Below are 13,922 nucleotides of genomic sequence, written 5' to 3'. Positions count from 1 at the left end.
TCTCTCTCTCTCTCTCTCTCTCTCTCTCTCTCTCTCTCTCTCTCTCCACCATATATATGTTTGTGTGTGTATAAAATATTTTTAATAAAAATTGAATCCCCACCTGTAATAAGAATGTAAATTTTAAAGATCTTCCCTGCCCCTAGGCTAATGTGCACCTGAAGCCTGGGGTGGGAGGCTTGTTTTTCAGTAGATACTTCTTGATTGGCCAGTGAGTCAATAAGGTTGTTACATTCTCTGAGCCAGGAGAAGGCTATATAAGCCCTGATGTGTAGCTTTGTTTTGGGACTCACTTTGAGAAGTGTTCTGTGATTTGATCTGAATTCTGGGAAGCCGTTGTTGAGAGTCCCCCGGCTTTGAAAAACCCAGAATGTGGAAACCCAGATGTTGACTGGGTATGGATGTAATGGTTGGACAGTTTGGAAATCTGTCTACTTGATGTTTCTGTCTTGATAATTATGCCTGTATACTTTGAGGTTCAGGGTGCTGACCTTTTCTCCTGAACAAGGTAAACGATATATGTCTGACTGAATAAATAAGCTTGTTAACCCATTTTGAGTTGCTTTCCTTTAACAAAGCAGATCCAAGAACCTATGGTAGCTGCAAACCCTGAGGACGCTTGGGGTGCTTGCTGCTACACCACCCCACTCATGTCCTTGCATAAATCTAGCCACAGTAAAATGTTCAATTTCTTAATCTTTGAGAACAATTTGATTATTCTCTAAAAATTTGAACTTCCTGTGGTCTTGTCAGTTTGAGTTTGGAATACCCTGCTGCTCATTGGATTCTTCCTTTCACTAAATACCCAGCTCTTTTTAAGAAAATTCAATTTTGCAGGTTTGGTGTGTCAACTAACCTCCTTTGCTCATAAAATTATCATATTCCATTTTTCTTTTGATTTCTTACCCACAGAGTAATCTTTTGTGATTCTAATTGTTTATCCTCAGAAGACAAAGGAATTCTTTCCTGATTTCTATAAATGTATTCCTTGATATAATAGTTCTGACATATGACTAAGATGTTTCTTGGTGAGTTTAAGATTTATTTTTCTTGGTGTTCTGTAGATTCTCTAAATCTGCACTTCAATATCTACCTCAAATATTTCTGGGGAATTTTCTATATTATTTCTTAAAACACTATATTCAGGGGGGTTTGCAGGATATTTTTCTAGGAAATTTTTAATTTTTATATTATGTCTTCACAACCTATCTTTAAGTTCAAAATTCTTGTTTTATAGAGTTTTCTTGTGTTCTTTCAATCTTTTTTACTTTGTTTTATTTTTTACTTCTGCTCTGCATTTTTATTTTTAAATTCTATCATTTTATTTTTAAGAGACTTTATTTTTATGGGAAATACTGATGCCTTTTGTCCTAAATTCAATAGTTTTTAGGTGATCCCTGCTGATTTCTTCCTTAAGAGCTCTATCCTCATTTGTTATATATTTTTACTTAATTCCTTGATTGGTCTACTGAAGCATTCTGGTACTTCTTAGAGCTGTTCCACTGAGATCTCAGGGGATCTTGAAGGATATTATTATGATGGTTTCATCTTCCTTAGAGGGTTAGGACTCAAACTCCTCTGTTTCAAACTACTAATTCATTGAATTTGCTCTTTTTTTCAAATGAATATGTAAGTTTAGTAAATGATGTTAATCCTTCCTTCTTACAAATACAACACAGACTTAGATTTGGAGGAGACCTCACATGTCTTACAAGTCCTCTATTCCAACTCCCTCATGACATAGATTAAGAAACTGAATCCAGGATGGATTGAGTGACTTTCCAGGGTCACAATCATAGTGAATGACAGAGTTAGGATCTGATCCCACATCCTCCTTCTTCTCAGTCATCATTACTAGCAGTTCTCCTTTCAGGACTTAGTATGGCCCTTAGTCAAGGCTTACCCTTTCCCTCTTTTTTATAATTGTGACAACATTTGTCCTTTTTCCAGTCTTCTAGTACTTCTTCCATTTTCCATTATTTCTCAAGGATTTTTGTATGTCTCTGTGATCACATTTTCAAGTTTCTTCAGCATGCTGGGATGTAACTCACGTAGACCTGGAAGGTTAAACTTATTTAAAGTGGCTATGCATTCTCTTACTATATCCTCAACACTTTTCAGGATTTAGTTTATTCTCAATCACATTTGTTCAGCTTTTCAAGTCTAAAAATAATTATCCTTATTAAAGAAAACTGAAGCAAAATAAGAGTGGAATATTTGCACTTTATTTCTGTCCCTTAATATCGTCCCTTCTGCTCCATGTAGTTGACCTGTATAAAGTTCTTTATAAACACTAAAGTAATATTATAAATGCCAGCCATTGTTGTTATTCTTGGTCTAGGTGCTGAACACAGAAAAGAAAGGATGGAAAGTTGTAGGGGGACAACTCACAGATACTATGAAGAGTGAAAGCTTTTCTTCCTGTTCTCAGAAAGGAGATGTCTTCGTGATCATTGGCTCCCTGATGAGTGTTAGACAAAAAAACCAAATTGTGCCTTGACATGGCAAACTGGGAAATATGCCTTCTGAGCCTGCTGGAACAGAGAGCTTTCTGATACTATTCAAATCTGAGGACCACTACAGTGACGACTGATTCACATGGAAATAAACAGTGCAGACCGGCCAGCCAGGATGGAACTTGTCCATCTGACTTGCAGCTGAAACCTTCCATATGTGAAGTCTCAAAACAGGGCCTGTCTTGATTTTCTATTTGTATCCCTAGTGCTTAGTATGGTGCTTTGGACAAATCAGTACTTGATAAGTGTTTCTTTCATTCCTTCCTTCATATGATAGAATTTTATAGGAATTTGAAAATAATATATGGAGATTAAAAAGACATGGTCAGGAGAACAAAAGATTTAGGAACCCAGGTGGTACAAACATTGCTGCTAATAGAAGGCAAGGATCTTGAAAAATAAAGCAGCAAATGAGGCAAGAACAGATAGATGAATAAAATTGTGTCAGATACAAGGATTTGGATTTCTTGAACACATAATTTACAGTAGTAATCTCTTGATGAGGAAAGAACATCTAACAAAATCTGCAAAGAATGTATTTGCCTAGAGATGGATGGAAATGAGATGGAATAAAAGGGAAAAGAAATGAGAAAAGATAAGAAGTGATTATTAAAATCTAGTATAGGTTCATTGAGAATAAGACTTGTCAGGGTGACTAGGTGGCACAGTGAATAGAGCACTGTCCCTGGAGTCAGGAGGACATGAGTTCAAATCCAGCCTAAGACACTTAACACTTACTAGCTATGTGACCTTGGGCAAGTCACTTAACCCCAATTGCCCTGCCTTCCCCCACTCCAAAAAGAAAAAAAAGAATAAGATTTGTCAAGTTAACAATATTTCTTTTTTCTAACAGGATTTATACTAATAGGTTATGGGAATGCCAGGGATGTTATAGCACAATTCCAACAAATCATTTGACAAAGTTTCTCCATGTTATCCTCAAGAATAAAATGGAGGGATATGGTTTGGATCAAGAGTGGGGAACCCACAGCTTCAAGGCCACATGTGGCCTTCTAGGTCCTTGGGTATATCCTTTTGACTGAGTTCAAGTTTTACAGAACCAATCCTTTTGTTAAGGTGGTTTGTTCTGGGAAGTTTGGATTCAATTAAAAGGCCACATTTGAGGACACAGAGGACCAGATATGGCTTCAAGGCTGCAGGTCCCCCACCCCTAGGTGGGATGAAAATAAAAATATCCCTTTATGGTATAGACCAGTCCAGACAAATACACAAATAATACAGGTGCCAATGTCTCTAAGAAAGTAATTCCAGCCTTGACTGGAGACCTGTATTAATAGAAGAATGTTCTGAATATGGATAGTGATAGTATTACTTTTCTCTGTCCCAGTCAGGCCATATCTATAGTTTCTTTTTTTTTTGGTAGAAATCAGGTTTAGGATACCAGTTTCACCTTACTTCATTCATCTTTAAAAAAAAACACTAAACCAAGTCAAAAATGAATCAGCTATGCTTCTTTTACCCAAGAAAATGTTAATAGCTGTCTAGATTGGAGTTCCCCATTAATACATCAGCACACCCCCATGACAGGTTTGTGATCCATTTCCTGAATTCCTTATCCATTTCCTCTTTTGGTTCAGGTGGTCTGTTGGATACTCCAAAGACAATACCAGTTCTGTTTCTGCCTCCATTGACCTTTGTCCAGATGGCCTCTACGAGGCTTCCCCTTCTGGTTATTGGATTTCTTCAAATAAATATATCATATTAATATGCAACACTACTTTGCCCCCAAGTTCCCTAATAACATTTTTTTTTCTTTTGCATAAGGTATTCTTTTACAGAAACATAATTTAGTCATGGATTCCATCTCATGAAATCTCATTAATGCTTAAAAAGTAAAATTTGCCTCCTTACATGATGATCTCCAGGTCACCTTGTTACTCATACTTTATGCCCTCTGTGTATAAAAATCCAAGGCCATGGTTTTTATTGTGAACTTTTCTGGATTTTCTCCCATAAATTTCTGCATCACTCTAGTTTTGGTCTTCCTTCAAAATATTTATTCATTATAATATCTAGCTTTATAGATTCATTAGGCAGTTTCCTCCCTTCCTTTTTGCTCCCCCTTCTTTCTCAGTTTAAATCCTTTTTGATTAAATTTGCAAGACTCCTGACAAATATTCATATTCTAGCCCTTGTTATATGCACTCCATCCATAGCCAAGAGCCTATCATTTCTACATTTTAAGTCATGTCACAATTAAGACCACCAAAAATCACAAGTGTCTAAATATAGGGTGTTAAACAGCCGCCCTGTGACTGCAATTGAGTTGTACTGGAAAAGACAGAGGACTGATCATTGAGCCCCTGATGTGACCATGAATACGCACTAGGAGATAGCATGGACATCATCAGCATGCTGAGACAGACCTGTCCTCATACAGAGCTATGACACTCAGTTGGCAGACAGGCAGAATTATTGAAGCACTCTAGGCTTGTATCTTCCCTCCGAGATTATGTTCAATTGATTGTGTGTGTGTGTGTGTGTGTGTGTGTGTGTGTGTGTGTGTGTGTATATATATATTATTAGTACAAAGTTCTTTGTATATTATCTCCCCCATTAGATTGTGAGCTCCTTGAGAGCAAGAACTGTTTTTTTCCTTTTTCCTTTCTTTGTAGCACCAATGCTCATCATCTTATAGTTACTTAATAAATGCTTATTAATTTGATTTGAGTATATGCAGTCAAACTGTTGGCCAAATAACACTAATACCTCTCTTGGACAGACAGTGACAGCAAAGTTTACAGTCTAGAAAAGCCTGTCAAATGGATTGCTATGTTTATGATAAGGCTGTTGACATGCTTTTTAAAAATGGTGCCCATATAACCTATATCCTATTGTTTATCATCTCAGAGGGGGAAGAGGGGAAGGAGGAAAGGATAGAATTTGGAGCTCAAAACTTTTAAAATGTTTAGAAATTTTTAAAAATTGATGCCTCGTAGGTTGGGCATCGATTAAACTACCACACAGTTTGAGGATGTTCGAGGTTCTTATGGTAAGTGTGGACAATAATGAGTTGCCATATTTCTTCAGAATAAGACTTCCATATTTCAAATGTAACTTGGACTGCAAGCAGTATGCCCAGATAGCTTAATTTGTCTCCTTCAAAGAGCTTGTGAGAAAAATATCTTTAAGGCCAAGGTGTGGAGAAGGATAACATGTATGGCCTATGAGAGGATATACTCCATTGCAGTAATTGTTTATTTGGTCTCCATGATCATTTATTTTTCCTGCAGATTCCAGTATATGCATATAGGGGTTAAAGTCAATAGGTTCTTCAGGTCATTAAATAGGTCTTCCTACTCTGATGACAACTAGGAATACTTGGGGTGCTTCAGAAGTTTGGTAAGAGGTATCGTCATGGTGTACAACTTGAAGGCAGAATGAAAGTAACAGCCCACAAAATTTAGGAACTGCTAGAATCCCTTTATCAAAGTAAAGGTCCTACACTGCAGTGTGGCTTTCAGCAGGGGCAAGTCCCAATAGACTCTTTACTGATCCATTGTGGGCCCCCAGGAACTCCTCATATTGGTATTTCTCCAATCTGGTGGCTATCTAGTGTAGGTCCTAGAAGATGACTCAGACTCAGTTGAAAGGGGTGGGCAGCAACCTAGGAGAATATAAAATAATCATCCTTCAACATTAACTGGTTTCACATTCACAGTTTTGGTTATTTGTGAGCTGGCCATAGATAATTATGGTTCTTCTCTTTCACACTGTGACTTTTCCCATAATAGTTTCAATATATTGCGGGTTGGCATAAAAAATCAAATGGCAACTTTGGGGGAGTTTTGCAGAAGCTGCAGATGACATGTGAAGGCCAGCAGATGGAACAGAAGAAGTTTAGAAACTCAGAAATGCTTGAAATAGATGTAGAGTATTGAACAATATTTTATCTTTTAATATCATAATAATTCAGTTTTCTTCTCTAGTATGAACAGAGGGCCAAAAAATTTTACACGAATTTTCCAGATCATAGGATTGCCACGTCCCTAACCCTTGCAATGTGGAAGGGATAACTGTAAGTGGGAATTTTTGGAGATTTGTGGTGTACTATGGAAAATCACAGATGATGCACATATGTAAAGAAAGTTTTAAAATTAGTAATGCATAAACACTATATTACTCTATCACAAAACTGTCAAATATCTTATCATTTGCTCCTATAAGTATACAAATATAAATTTAAGATAGTTAAATTTTGTTAAAAATTTCAGTGCACTAAAGAACCACAAGCTATGCACTCTCTTTGGGAATGCATCCTCTTTGTCTCTATCATCCAGACTCAGGTATGTGATTTTTTTCCCTGCAGTGATTTTTGTATTTCGCACTTCTTGTAGGAGAAGGAAAGCCATGAAGCAATGCCACAGCTACACTGTTAGCTGTGACGACTCTATATAGTATGCAAGATATTAATCTCTCTCACAGAAATTGCAGCATTTTATGGCTGCAGTATGTTGCTTTACTTGTTTTGTATGTTAAATAAATATAACCAGAATTATTAAAAATCAAGGTTTGGGGTTAGGGCCTGGACTTATTTTCAGTTTTCCACATTTGCAGGGATCCTACACTCCTAACCCATGCAAATGTCCAGGGACAACTGCACACCAGTATCACCTGGTCCAGCAAGTCTTGAAAGCACTGAATTCATGAGCTCTGTAATACCTTATAGGGTGCTACATATCTCATGGCATAACCCACTGCTGACACCAGCCAAATGAGTCTTAAAGGTCACGTTCCATTCTTTTAGTTCTTTGTAACAGAGTCAAGTATATTTTACATTACTACTTTCCATGTCCTTTATCCTCTAGAAAAAAATAACTTTTTTTCACTCCCTGAACACACCCTGAGATGTCACATCTCCTTGCCTTTACTCAGAGCTGTTCCTATACCTGAAATATCTTTCTTCCTTCTTATCTGTTGAAGTCATGCCTATTCTTTAAAATCCAATTCAGATGCTGCCTCCTCAATGAAGCCTTCCTTGATGTTCCTCATTAGTAACAACTCCCCCCTAAGATCTCACACTAAAATTTTTTAATTCACTTTCCCGTAATATGGCATAAGTGAAGAACCTGAGACCCAGAGAAGTTAAGCTCAAGGTCACACAAGCTGTCAAAGATGGGATTTAAACTAAATGACAGGAATTGCCTTTTGTTTAAACTTTGTACCTCTCCTAGATTCTAGTACAATGCTATAAACACAGTAGCTACTTAATAAATGCTTGAATTTTGTCCCCAGATAAAAATTCCTTCATCTGACCACAGCTCCTAACAATACATATGATTTCCACCTATTAGACAATAAACTCCATGAGGACAGCAATTGTCTCACCTTTGTATTTGATGTATCCCCAGCATGTAGCACAGAATCTGGAACATCACTGGTAGTTAATAAATGCTTTTTTTCATTCATTCACCAGTTAGGATCATTGATGGGAGGGACCTTGGAGGTCATCTAGTCCAACACTTCTAGGAATGATGAGTCAAAGGCCCAGTGACTTGCCCAAGGTCACATGGGAACTACATGGCAGAGACAGGACTTGGCACCTAAGTCCTCTGACCCCTTATCTAGTTTTTGTTCTTACTGCACCACACGTCAGCTATTGCATTGAATTGCAACTAGAAAATCTAGAATAGCCCAGTACTACAAAATCTATGAAGAGGAGGATCATGTCTTCTTTTACTTTGCATCTCATAAGAACCTAGGGCAATATTCTTCATAAATGTGGGTTAAAGTTAAAGCTGGAGTCTGGCTGCCTTGAGTATGTGTATAAATGTTCCACGTGCTTCACAGACTCTAGCCAAGGTCTTCAGGGACTTTACATTCCAATGTAACCACTTCTCTCTGCAAAATATTAAAGGGGTTATTCATTTTGTAAAAATAATGATAGACATGTCATGTGTGATTACTTCCTTTTCTCATTAAAATCCTCAGATAAACCAAGACATGTGCACCCAAGTGAACCAAGTTCTAATGGACCCACCCTACCCTCATTTATGATAATATACATTGAAGTGACAGCCAGAGGACTCAATACTCCTGTGATAGGCACCCTTCCTCCAAGAGGGAGAGGAGAGGCATCAATAGACAATTGTACTGAAAGACATAAAGGAAGAAGTGTAATTACTCTTTTCGCTAGATTTTCTGCTATCCGGTTTGGGATTCAGATGAATAGTTAATCTAAATTTGCAGAGTATCTCCTGGAATTGACAAAGATCATGATCACATACTGCTCTCCACATTTCTACTTCTAGTTCCTGTAATAGTGTGACTACAGTGGGGGAAGCACTTGGTTTGACATCGGAGAACATGGTTTTTAGTCCCATCTCTAATAGTTAGAGATACTTGTGTGTGAGCTTGGAGAAATCATTTTACCTAAACAGGTCTCAGTTTCCTCATCTGTAAGATTAAAGGAGTTGGACTCTAAGGTTGCTTTTAGCATGTTGATCCTGGCTATCAGTATAATAAGTCTCAAAAAGGTAAATTTAGAGAAGGAAATTACTTTTGAGGACAGTTAGTCCAACTCCCTCATTTTACAGTTGCAAAAGCTGATGTTCAGAAGAGTTAAATGACATGCCCAATGGCACAGAAGTTTATGGCAGAACCAATATTTGAACCCAGCATTTTAAACTCCAGATCTAACATCCCTCCACCCCACCCAGATCATACAAGCTTACACAAGGTCATATAGCTATTAAGAAATATAACTGGGACTCTGAACCAGGTCTGATGGTTCTAAGTCATGAGTTTTTTCCACTACAGTGAACTGGAACATTTTGCCTGGAGGAGAGAAGAAAGGGAGGTGAGGCAGAAGAGTTATTTTCAAAAACTTCGAAAAACTTTCATGTGGAAGAGAGATTCAATTTTTTTTCTTCTTGACTCCCCCCAAAAAGAACTAGAAACAGTGGGTAGATTTTGCAAAGAGGTAAATTTAGACGATGTATAAAGAAAAAAAATATTCCTAACAATTAGAGCTATACAAAAGTGGAACAGCCTTCTTTGGAGGCAGCAGATTCTCCTGCTGTGAAGGTCTTCAAGCAAAGGTGAGTGACCAGTTGGTAGATAGGCTACAGGAAAAGTTCTTTGTTCCCCTGTGGATTGGATAGATGGCTGCTGAGATCCCTTCCAACTGGAATAATATGCTTCTATTCTTAGCCCTAAACTAGGTCCTATGGGAGTACAAAAAACACTTCACACAAGATTCCCATAGTCCAGTTGGGGAGAGAAGACATTTATACTCATGAAGCAATTAGAGAACAACTCTAGAAAATCACAGAATTTTGGAGTTGAAAGGGATTTCAGAGACTATCTAGTCCAATCCATACCTGAACAAGACTCCTATCTATAAAATGGTGGCCATCCAGCTTCTGAATGACATCCTCAGTGGTCCACTCTAATTTTGGGTAACAGGTAGGTGGCACAGTGGATGGAGTGCCAGCTCTGGAGGCAGGAAGACTCATCTTCCTCAAATCTTGCCTCACTTTCTAGCTGTGTGACCCTGAGCAAGTCACTTAACCTCGTTTGCCTTAGTTTCCTTACCTGTAAAATTAGCTGAGAAGGAAATATAAACCGCTCCAGTATCTTTGCAAAGAAAACCCCAAATGGGGTCATGAAGAGTCAGACACAACTGAAAAATGACTCAACAACAACAAAAACTGTTGATTTTGCTTTGTTTTTTTTTTCATTAACTGATTCTAAATCTGCTTCTTTGAAGTTTCATCCATCATTCAAGTTTTGTCCTCTGGACCCAAGCAGAACACTACTTCTTCTACAATAGTCCTTCAAAAACTTAAATCTTTAATTAATTCATAAAATCCTTAAGTACTTAAATTCAAATACTTAGAGAAAGCTATTGTGTCTTCCCCAAGTCTTTTCTTCTCCAGGTGTTAAATATCCCCAGTTTCTTTGACTCTGCCTCATCTGTCATGTACTTGACCATGCTGTTTGGCCTTCTCTGGAGGTTCTCTATAACTTATCAACAGCCTTCTTAGAATGTGGTGCCCAGAATAGAACCGGGAGAGAGATCATCTTGTCCTACTGATCTGAAATCACTTCCCTGTTTACCTTAGCCCTTAATTTCCCATCATCCATTTCTCCCTTCCCTGTTCAGGATATGTCAAAGGCCTAAGTCATTGACTATAAACAACTACAATATGAGCTAGAGTTCTCCAGTCATAGAAGAAAAAGACATGAGTTAGAATAATTAAAGATTTCAAGCAGCACGAAGGACTCAAGCTGGGCCTTGAAAAACAGAATCTTCCTATCAACTGGGTTCGGCATATAACAGCCAAGCTAGTCCTGCCTTAACAGACTGGCTCTCAAAGGGATTGTACCTCAAGTTTGGGGCTAGAAACCTGATTCCAAGTCCCAGCTCTCTCACTATGTGACCTTGAGGAAGTCACTTAACCCCCTCTTGGGGCTCTTCTGCAAAATGAAGATAATAATAGTTCTACTGCCTATCTCACAGACTTGTTATGAGATAAATGCAATAAAGTATGGGAAAATACTTTGAAACTCTAGTGTTAATTATATTCTTATAATAGGAAGGAGAATCAACCAATGAACTTTTATTAAGAACATATTAGGTATATATCAGGTGCTTAATAAACGTTTAACTATCTGATCCCCTCTTTCTTCCAGGTTATGTAACAGGAGCAAGTTATTTTAGTTAAATTAGGCCTGAATATCTATCTGTGATTTAATTGTTAACCAACTGCATAACTGGTTCACTCTTTTATGAACTCTACTGGTATAGTCTTCATTCTTTCTGTCATAAAATTCATCTTAACCATGTTGTCCAAGTAAGTTGTGATTCTTAGACAAAAATTCATAGTAAAGTTTAAAGTGATATTGTGTTTCTTATTAAGCATTGAACATTTTAGGATTCAGGGGGAACAATACCAGTGACTGACCATCAGGTTTCTAGAGTATCTGCTATGGTGCTAGATTTTTATTTACATTATTCTTCTTGAGTGACTAATTTAAAGTTCTACATTAGAGATATCTAGAAAATCATTGTTAAAATTTTGAGTGTAGTCATCTGTGTTTTCCCAGAAGTCAATATTTTTCCTTTAAATATGTGCTATAAATCATTTTGCTGCATTCTTAAGCGATTTTTATTACATTCAAGGGAAACTTTTTATTGTAATTTCTCTGCAAATTTATATAAATAGGCAACTAGGTGGTGTGATGGATAGAACACGGGACTTGGAAGACCTGAGATCAAATTTTGTTAGCTGTTAGGTAAGTCATTTAAACTGTCTCGGTTCATTTTCCTCATCTATAAAATGTGGAGGTTATATTCAGTGGCATCTAAGGTTCTTACCAGCTCTAAATCTATGATCCTATGATCAAAGGGGAAAATGGGATTGATTAAATAAAAATCTATTGACCATATCTATTACTGTATTCTTGCCCACTATATACCTCTCCATTGCTTTTTGGTGCCCCCTAACTTAAAGAGAAGCATAGAAATAAGTTATGGGGCACCAAAAAAAAATGGAGAGGTATATAGTGGGCAAGAATACAGTAATAGATATGGTTAATAGATTACTACTAATGGACAATTGTGCTGGAGATGTGGCTCAGTGAAGTGTATCATCAGAGAGAAAGAGACGTATGACCAGAGAAGGAAATATAAATCATATAAGCAGAGTAAGGGATGACTGAGGGGCAAGAAGGGAGGCCCACTGGCATCCTGGTAACATCAAGATATCTAAAGGAGTAGCCCCAGGGCATTGGACAGACCTTCATGCAGGATCTGCCGCAGGACATGGGCAGGATAGAAGGCCTACATAGATTGCAACTGGGTCACTGGAGTGAACATCCACGTTGATAAGATCACAAGCCTATACAATTAGTAAAGCTCTGTATTTCAGTAAGCAAGAGATAAGATGATTTGGAAAGCCTTTGGTGATATGAATACCAGCAGAGTGGGTTAGTTAAAAGTGCATTTTTTCCCCTCTGCTTTTAGTTAAGGCTTTTTTCCCCCCTCTCCTCTAATCTCTGGCTTTAATTCAGGTAACAGCCATTTCCCTGTTGCATCCCACTTGCCCAGAGATTTTCTTTGCCTGGAGTTAAAAGTTACTGTACTGCCATCTAGTGTATTTCATGGAGGAATTCATTAATCTGCTCTAGTCAGATGGAGCTTATTTCTATTGAGCTCTAAAAAGGGGAGAGGAGGAGAGGAACGAGTTAAAACTTTCCACTGAAACAGCTTTTAAAACATAGTCCAATAATTAGCCAGTAAATGCTGACTCTTAGACAAAGCATTATTGGTTTGCAAGCTGTTTTTCAGAGAAAGTTGAAATGATTTATTTAGAAATCAGATGGGGACTTGTATTCAATGAATTCTAGAACCATTCCAAATCTAATATTCAAATGACTCTTGGGTGCTGGGGTCAGAGGAGCTTAATTATCAATTTAATGAGAGTAGAGGAATATCTGACTGGGGATACTGACAAGGTAGGCTACAATGGCAAAGGCACTAAAATCATGGAGAAATGTGGTTGTTTTGTCCCAGAGAAAAGAAGACTTGGTGGAGAAATGGTAGCTGTCTGAGTATTTGAAGGAGTGTGATTACAAAGAAGTATGCTAGTTTATGTTTTGCGTCAGATAAATAACTCACAGCTAGATTGCAGTTAAAGAGAGGCAGATTTCATCTCAATATAAAGCAAACATCTTACCAATTAAAATTCCACAAGTTGAATGGGATGCCTAGTGATGCAGTGGGTCCCCCCTCACTGGAGGTCAAGTGAAGATTAGATAATAATTTCTAGAAGATGCCATCAAGGGGGTGCTTATTTATATAGGCGATTTATTAGATAACCTGCAATATCCATTCCAAATCTGAGGTTCTATGATTCAATTAACATTGTCTTTCTCAAAGGCAAGGGCCAGCCTACCTGACTTGCTTCAATCCAATGTTCAGTCACCTCAATGATTTACTAGAAAATCCCTACAGCTCTTCCCTTCTGACATAACTTTCCTGTCAATTCTCCTTTCTAAAGAATCTATGCCCTATGTCATATTACTGTTTCCTTCAAAAATTTTCAATGGTTTGCAACTGCCAAGCAGACAAAATTCAGAAACTCTTTGTTTGACTTTTAGGTCCTTCCCAACCTGATACCAACCAATTTTTCAAACATTATCTCATATTACTTCCTTCCATGCATTCTCTACTAAACATACCAAAAATTCTCTGCAGGCCCTAAACATGCCTTGTACTTTTCCAGCTCTGTGCCTTTGTTCATACTTTTCCTTCAGCTTGAAATTTCTTGTTCTTTCTTCCCTTTCCCAGAATAACATAATCCAATAATCATAATTTAAGTGCTTACTTTGATTGCAAGGTAACAGAATAGGCAATAGAAACACAAAGACCAAAAAAAG

Source organism: Petaurus breviceps, unplaced genomic scaffold (assembly GCF_028583685.1).
Source record: "Petaurus breviceps papuanus isolate PSGF00001 unplaced genomic scaffold, PetGlider_PUasm1.0 91133, whole genome shotgun sequence".
Taxonomy (NCBI): Eukaryota; Metazoa; Chordata; class Mammalia; order Diprotodontia; family Petauridae; genus Petaurus; species Petaurus breviceps.
This window is presented reverse-complemented; position numbering follows the sequence as displayed.